The sequence below is a fragment of the Hylobates moloch genome, unplaced genomic scaffold, assembly GCF_009828535.3.
Source record: "Hylobates moloch isolate HMO894 unplaced genomic scaffold, HMol_V3 SCAFFOLD_47, whole genome shotgun sequence".
NCBI lineage: Eukaryota > Metazoa > Chordata > Mammalia > Primates > Hylobatidae > Hylobates > Hylobates moloch.
In genome coordinates, this window is record NW_026652322.1 from 1109620 (window position 1) to 1118161 (window position 8542).

The 8542-nt window shown below is 47.4% G+C and overlaps 1 pseudogene; it reads right to left on the reverse strand.

Moving 5' to 3' along the window:
- Positions 1-367: 367 nt before the first annotated feature.
- Positions 368-4132, reverse strand: LOC116463637 (golgin subfamily A member 2-like; annotated as a pseudogene).
- Positions 4133-8542: the final 4410 nt, after the last annotated feature.

An 8542-nucleotide genomic window follows, 5' to 3' on the forward strand; every position in this document is an offset into this window, starting at 1 on the left:
TCTGAATTCCGTAATGAATATACATGCTGCACTAACATTAAAAAAGCATGGCAGGCTATTCCAAACCAGGAAGAATAGTTTTGTGCAAATAGTGGGTCCTTGTGTGTTTGAACACCCACCACATAAGGGCAAACTTAATATGCATACTAACGTCCAATAATTATCAAATTGAAAAAGAAACATGCTAAAGGATGCCAGAGTGAACATGAGGGAAAGACCCACTCTCCTTTAACCTTTTACAAATAAAATTGAAACTATAAATTAGAAACACAAATAAACATGAGTGGCTCTAACATTCAAATGAAGTAAATGAATTGTGTAGGAGATTAACAACTTAACTTTTTTTTTTTAATTTCTTGACCAGCTCTTAGATGATGGTGGTGTTTATCTCCCTGTTCTCGGCAGCCCGAAAAGAATGGCATGCAGAGATTGCTGCCCAAGCCGGGGTGCTCCTGGGGAGTCCTGCGTTACAAGAAGCAGCTGCACGATCTGCTGTGCAGTGGAGTTGTTGTGGGGAGAACCCTCCCTGGCCTCTCCTGGTGCAGGCTCCACGCTGTCAGTGAGGCTCACCTCACAAAGATCTTCAGAGAGAGGGAGGAGGGGATCTGAGCGCAGTGCTAGCTCACCCTGCCTGAGGGCTCTACTTGCCACCCTGCTTGTCAGCACACCCAAGCTCTTGTGGGGCTGGGGCTCCTAGAGCAGGCTCATCAGCAGGGTTCTGGGCAGTGGCCAGGAATTTGCCGTGCCCCTCATTGTGGTCTCCCACAAGCCGCAACACCTGCCCCTGCAGCTCCAGCAGGTTCACCTGGAGGGAGGGGTGCTCAGCTGCCATGTTGGTGCCGGCGCCCACGTTCACCCCCACCCCCGCCCCCACAGAGATGTTGCACACCCTACCTTCATCTCCTCCTGGTCCTGGGCCAGCCTGATGATGTCCTCCTCTCCCAGTGCCACATCTTTGGCACTGCCCCCCGGCTCCCATATGGGGTGATGTACTTTCCTGTGGGAGGACACGGCTCAGATGCTGGAGCCCCTTCGACAGCCCTGCAGCTCCCCCTGCCATGCCCTGGCCTCCCGCTCACTCATGGTGTCTGTCTTTCCCGAGAGGTGGAAAAATTGAAGCTTTAGTTTCTCCACCCGCTCCCTGAGGTCCACCTTCTCTTCAGGAGGTCCATAAAGCTGCTCTGGAGCCAAAATAATGGGGTCACATCTCAGGAGCCACCTGCCTTGCCCCACCCCTACCCTTCTTGGCCTATGCCAGGACCTACTCACCTGCAGCTTCTCCATGGCCCCCTGCAGGGCCCGGTGGGTCTCCCCACACACAGACTGACCCCCAGTCTCTGGGGTTGGGGCCGCTGCCTCTGGCTTCTTCTGGGACAAGGCCACGGGGAGCCAGGCACTGGCAGCACACCCTTTGCTCCTCCTGGGCACTGGCTCCAGCGGAGTTGAAAAATGCCACCTGAAGGCAAGAGGTGAGTATTCTTGTAGGGGCATACACAGAACAACCGGGGCAGGGAGGTGGAGTGCAGCCCCTTCCCTTGGGGCCTCAGAGAGTGCACCTGTTGGTCACAGGTGAAATGGTGTCTGATCACTGGCTCCCGGAAGGAGTGAAAGTCCACAGAAATCAGAAGGTGGGAAACCAAGAACATAAGGGGGTCTGGGAGGGACCACAGAGGAAGGTGGCAAAGTGGGGGCAGGGAAAGTCAGGCTCATCATGGCCTCCCGGCTCTCCAGGTCCCCTGGGATGTTCAACATGGGCCGAGGCACCGCCTCCTCCTCACTGTCCAGATGTCCTCCTCCATCTCGTGTCAGGGGTGGCCAGAGGGGTCCTCAGACAACCCAACAAGGGAGGTACAGTGGGCCCACCTCTGCCCCCACCCTCACTGTGTAACCCTGAACCAGCCCCTCCCCAGAGGGGAATGAGCTGTTCTTTATTTTTACTTTTAAGAACCAAGATCTTGCTATATTGCCCAGGCACAGTCCCACTACCAATTGGTGCAGGAATTCTCACCTGCTCCCTTTCTGACCTGGGACAGTTCACCCATCATTAGGCAACCTGGTGGCTCCCTCCTCCAGGAGGTCACCATATTGATGACGAACTTAGTGCGGACACCTGGTCGGCATAATGACCAGCTGTCTTAAAGGTCTCTTCCAACTCCTGAATCCTATGCTGCTAACAGTCCCGCTTTCCACCTAGGTCTCTCTGCTCTTCCTCTGAGTGGTCTCCTGTACCTTCCCCAGGGAGAGCCATGAGGCTCAACTGGGCCTGTATTTGCTGGTTCTGCTGGCTGGTAGCTTCCAGGTGCTCCTAAGGCACCAGCAAAGAGGGTGAGAAGGCACAGAGGTTACCAGGTTGTCCCTCTTGGGGCCCTGTCCTCAGCAACTCCCTCCCCTGGGTCTCCTGCAACTTTTGGCGGGCCATCTTAGCCACCGCTTTGCCCTGAGCTTCCTGCTGCTGCAGCTGGTCCATGAGCCAGGTCTGCAGCAGTAACTGCTGTGCAGCACCTCCTTCTCAGAGGTCAGCTGCTGATAGGCTGCCACCTGCTGCTGCTAAGTGGCCACGTACGGCTTCAGGTGACCCAGGTACTGGCCTCGCTGCTGCTGCAGACTCTGAGCCTCTTGGCTCTTCAGCTCCACCTGCTGGAAGACTCTGGGCGTGAGGGCATGTGGTGGCTGGCTTCCAGATTCCTGGCCCATTAATAGGGTAGCGAGGGCACTGTGGGGCTCTGTGGCCTGCCCAGACCACTGGCCCCTTGCTCCAGGCCTAAGAGACTGCCTCCCTTGCCTAGAGCCCCATGCCTCCTTCTCCAGCCTCAAATCTCACGTCCTTCCAACCACTTAAACTGTAGGTCACAGACTGGCGGAAAAGCAGAGGGAGCCAACACCATCTGCTAAGTGTGCTACATGCCTAATGTTTCCATGTATTATTTCATTTAACCCTCAGCACCTCTGCAAAGAAAATGCTCACTTCCTTTTGAAGTTAAAGAAACAGAGACTTAGAGATGCAAAGTAGTTGAATGATGACCAGTGGAACCGAGGCCGGAACCCAGTTTGAATCTAAGGAGTCATTTTGGTTTTTTGGTATTGTTTTGTTTTGAGACAGTGTCACTCTGTGTCCCAGGCTGGAGTGCAGTGGTGGGATCTCAGCTCACTGCAACCTCCATCTCCTGGGCTCAAGTGATTCTCGTGTCTCAGCCTCCTGAGTAGCTGGGATTACAGGCATGCACCACCATGCCCGGCTAATTTTTTTTTTTTTTTGTAATTTTAGTAGAGATGAGGTTTCGCCATTTTGGCCAGGCTGGTCTCAAACTCCTGACCTCAAGTGATTCTCCTGCCTCAGCCTCCCAAAGTGCTGGGATTACAAGCATGAGCCACTGCACCCAGTATAAGGAGCCTCTTATACCACTGTCTCTTCCTCTGTGATTGGGGGGCTCCATGCCTCTAGCTGGGATGATGATGTCCAGACCTGGGAGGAGCCCAGGGCTACCCACCTCTAAAAGTCAGAGGGCAGGAAGCAAGAAACAGTCATAGGACTGCCCTGGAGGGTGCTGGGGTCACCTGCCCCCAGGCTGCAGCTGTCTCTGGCCTGGCACCTCCCCTCCCCAGAGGCTGGTGCCCGCCTCCCAGACCTTCTTGGATGGGTCAGAGGTTACTGTTCCCTTCAGCTTGCCCAGCTTCTCCTACAGCTCCTTTACTTGCTGCTCCAACTGTGGTGCACTCTTTTTCTCATTCTGGACAGAGAGAAGCAATCAGCAGCCACCCACTGCAACTGGAGACCCCAGAACTTGGTGTCTGCCTCCCATGGCACCGGGAAGGATGGAGGCAGGTTAGAAAAATCATCCCCTTTCTCCCACAGCCATCAGAGCAGGGCTCTGGCTCACAGGTGCCTTAGGAGTACCATTTCATGTGAGGGCTATACTGCCCCATTTTACAGGTGGGGAAACAAAGGCCTGGAGGGCTAGGGAGGAGGGCTGGGGTTGGGGGGCCCAGTCCAGTGTGCCTCAGGGATGGTATGGACTCCGGCAAGGGTCTTGTCATCGGAGGGGATATGTGGCTGGATTGGGGGCCATGACCTTGTGTGTTTTACCTTTTTCCTGGCTGCGGCCAATTTGCCCTGTTGTGTTTTTTCTGACATCGAGGAGTGCGGAGGGAGGCAGGGTTGGGGCCACATCAGCGAAATCCCAGTGAGCACTGCTGAATGCCTCCAGTCACCTTCCAGGCAGCTGTGCAACTGAGCCAGAAGAGGCATAACCAGGGCCCCACTAGAATGCAGAATAGGGGGCATGGCCTTAATGCTCCAAGCCCATTGGTCAATGAGAAAGATGAAAGGGAAAGGAGGCGTGGCCAGCTAGCAGCGTGTCCAGAGGGACCTGTGGCATCATAAGGAAAGCTGCCCATGCAACTGCTGTCCCCGCCCACTCAGAGAGAGGGGAGGGGCTGCCCACTCTGGGAGAGGGGAGGGGCTGGCTTTTGCTTTAAAATCTTTAAAACTGTAAAAAATAAACTTTAAAAAATATACGTGTGTATTCTTTATACATATGTGTGTCTCTGTGTGTGTATCTATGTGTTCCTCCAGAGCTGTCTCCATTATCCAGCTTCTATGCAAGGTCTATAATTTTGGCCTATATTTTTCATCTTCAAATGGAGTACAATAATTACCAGTATTACCTTAACTGAGATACAGATCCTATAAAAATGGAAAATCATAGCATGCTTGATGATTAATGAAGCAGACTATAGTATCCAATGTTCCAATAAGATAAAATAATCACAATGATTTCTCTTTTTTTGGAAAAATGTTTCTTTTATTCTCCTACATTATTAAGATTTTTTTTAAAACAAGAAACATGTCAAATATCTTGAAAAATACAAAGCTTTTGGGCTGGGTGTGGTGGCTTACGCCTGTAATCCCAGCACTTTGGGAGGCCGAGGCAGGTGGATCACCTGAGGTCAGGAGTTCGAGAACAGCCTGGCCAACATGAAGAAATCCCGTCTCTACTAAAAATAAAAAAGCTAGCCAGGCGTGGTGGTGGGTGCCTGTAATCCCAGCTATTTGGAAAGCTGAGACAGGAGAATCACTTCAACCCAGGAGACAGAGGTTGCAGTGAGCCAAGCTCACACCACTGCATTCCAGCCTGGGCAACAGAGCAAGACTCCATCTCAAAAGAAATAAAATAAAATAAAATACAAAATAAGAACACAAAGCTTTCAATTTAATAAGCACTTAAAGCTCTTTACTGGTTTAAAACAAATACAAGGCCCATTTTTCTAGAATCACCTGGCCTAAGCCTTGCAAATGAAACTTAATTTCTCACTTGATGCTTAGCTATGACTTGCAATCATGAAAACCAAGAATTGTGTTATGTCACTGTGTTTCGCTTGTTACCTGAATTCCACACTAGGCTGGGATCAAGGGTTGAATCTTTCATGATTTTCTCCATAACCTGTGTGCTTCTTATCCCAGACCAAATGAAGCTTTTTTCTAGAGTTCTACAATTTACAGTTAATAGACAAGAGTGGTTCTCAGTAATGTAGTCTCTGGACTAGCAGCACCAGCAGCACCTGAGAACTTTTTATAAGTGCAAATTATCAGGCCCCACCCTGGACCTGGTGCATCAGAAACTCTGGCGTAGGGCTCAGCAATCTATGCTGCAGTAATCCCTCCAGGTGTTCAAGAACCTCTGGCATACGGCAGGTAGAAAAATGTGTTTTCTTCTCTAGGTCCAAAGCCAGGGATACTATATGTTCTGTCTTGATATGAAACAATGACATGTAATTAAGACACATAAATCTCCTTCCTACTCCCACCCTCCATCCAATGTGTTTTATTTTTATGAGTTCAATAAGAAAATAAGTGGCAATCAGAGATTTAGTCTAAAACATATATTTACAAGTATCAGTTCTCATCCAGCCTGATCTCATACAAAACAATTTACATCCTCTTATATCTCAAGTTTTAAAAAAGTAACTTCACAATGTAAGACTCAGACACACTAGGAGTTCCATAATAAAACACCAAGTAGATCAGAATGTCCAACCTTACTAGAGAAGAAAAGTGGAATCATTGGCTATATTTTCAAATTGCATTCAACAAGAAATTTAAGTTTTGAATTTTTTTCACCTTCATACTTACAAGTTAATAGAATTAAACCAGAATATGCCATTCTTACAAATCCTCAAGCCAGGCAAAATTTTACTGTATTACTTCTGGCTTTCAATGAATATAAAGCAGACTCCCGGTAGGCACATTTTGTATACCTGCAAAGATGCAGAACTGAACAGTTCCATCTGTTCAATATTAAAACAAAAGTCCTGTAAACCTCGGATGGTGAGTGTAATACTTCAGCACTAGCACCAAAGCCTCAAATATGAAAAGATACCAAGAACACCACTAGCAAACAAAAGTGAGCTCTTGGCTGGGAGCACTAGTTCATGCCATAATCCCAGCACATTGGCAAGCTAAGGTGGGAGGATTACTTGAAGTCAGGAGTTCAAGACTTGCCTGGGCAGCATAGCAAATTCACATCTCTACAAAAAATTTTTAAAAATTAGCTGGGCATGGTGGCACACACCTGTAGTCCTAGCTACTTGGGAGGCTGATGTAGGAAAATCGCTTGAGCCCAGGAGTTCGAGGCTGCGGTAGCTATGATCATGCCACTGCACTCCAGCCTGGGTGACAGGGCAAGACTTAGATAATTACAGTCTGTCCTACTCCTGTTTACATTAAAATCACCAAGTTAAAATGCTTTCAATCAGCAGGATAAAAATTAAGTGAAATATGACTTTGGAGGTTGGCCAGAAAATAGAAAATGGAGAAACAGGCACTTCCCACAAGAATAAAAATGGCCAATAAAAGCATGTAAAAAAAGATTCAAAAGCACTAGAAACTAAAGAAATGTAATGAAATGTAATGAAAACAATGAGATTTTCTGCTTAAAGACTAGCAAAGAGGACAAATGGAAGGGGGAAACTGGAGCTCTGTCTCTGTTGCTGGGAGTATAAACTGAACCAATTTTCCTGCAGTATAATTTGAAAATTTCTGTTAAAAACACTAAAATTGTTTTATGTTATTTTCCTCCAGAAATTCTACCTCTAGGCCGGGCGCGGTGGCTCAAGCCTGTAATCCCAGCACTTTGGGAGGCCGAGGCGGGCGGATCACGAGGTCAGGAGATCGAGACCATCCTGGCTAACACGGTGAAACCCCGTCTCTACTAAAAATACAAAAAATTAGCCGGGCGTGTTGGCGGGCGCCTGTAGTCCCAGCTACTCAGGAGGCTGAGGCAGGAGAATGGCGTGAACCCGGGAGGCAGAGCTTGCAGTGAGCCGAGATTGTGCCACTGCACTCCAACCTGGGGGACAGAGCAAGACTCCGTCTCAAAAAAAAAAAAAAAAGAAATTCTACCTCTATAAATTCAGTCCAAAAATGCTTGCTCGAGTCCATTAAAATGTATATATAAGAAAATTTACTTCTAGGGTGGCAATGATTAACTTAATATACATCCAGCTATTAAAAATGGCGATGCCAAGGATATATTTACTGCCATAGAAATTTACTGCCCAAAACAGTGACAAAAGACTATATGTTATGATACTACTTTTAAAAATGTTTATATGCATAAAGAAGTATAAAAACCAACAAACCAGAATGTTTTGAGTGGCAAAATTAAAGACTTTTCTTCATATTTTGTCTTCCAAATTATTACAAAAGAATGTGATTTTCTTTTTTTTTTTTGAGATGGAGTCTTGCTCTGTCACCCAGGCTGGGGTGCAGTGGCGCGATCTCAGCTCACTGCAACCTCCGCCTCCTGGGTTCAAGCAATTCTCCTGCCTCAGCCTCCTGAGTAGCTAGGATTATAGGCATGCACCACCACACCCGGCTAATTTTTGTATTTTTAGTAGAGACGGGGTTTCACCATAATGGATAGGCTGGTCTCAAACTCCTGACCTCATGATCCACCCACTTCGACCTTCCAAAGTGCTGGGATTATAGGCATGAGCCACCATGCCCGGCCTCTAAGAACGTGATTTTCTTTACAATCAGAGAGAAGTATTATTTTCATTTATTTATATTTAAGTTTTTTTAATTTTCCTTATTTTTTCTCATGTATGTATCACATGCAGTCTAGAGAGCTTGAATCCCTGCCTCTTGAGGTGAATCGGCCTATTTCTGTCTCTATAAATTTGCCTTTTCTGGACATTTCAAATCAACAGAATTATACAATATGTGGTCTCATGTCTGGCTTTTTTACTTAGCTAATGTTTTTGAGGTTGATCCATGACATGACATGTTTTGGTAGTTTGTTCCTTTCATTACTGAGTAGAAGTCCATTGATGGATATAGCATATTTTGTCAGCAGAGAGCCTTTTAAACTTGGATTCCAACTTCCTGTGGTCTAAATGAAACCCTCAGAACACAGGACTTACAGGCGAAGCTGCTGTATATGTCAACATAACTACTTATCAGAACCAGCTTTGTCATCAGGAGCCTGAACTGCTGCAGGAATTTTCATCATTTTGCAACTTAACTTTTTTTTTTTTTTTTTTT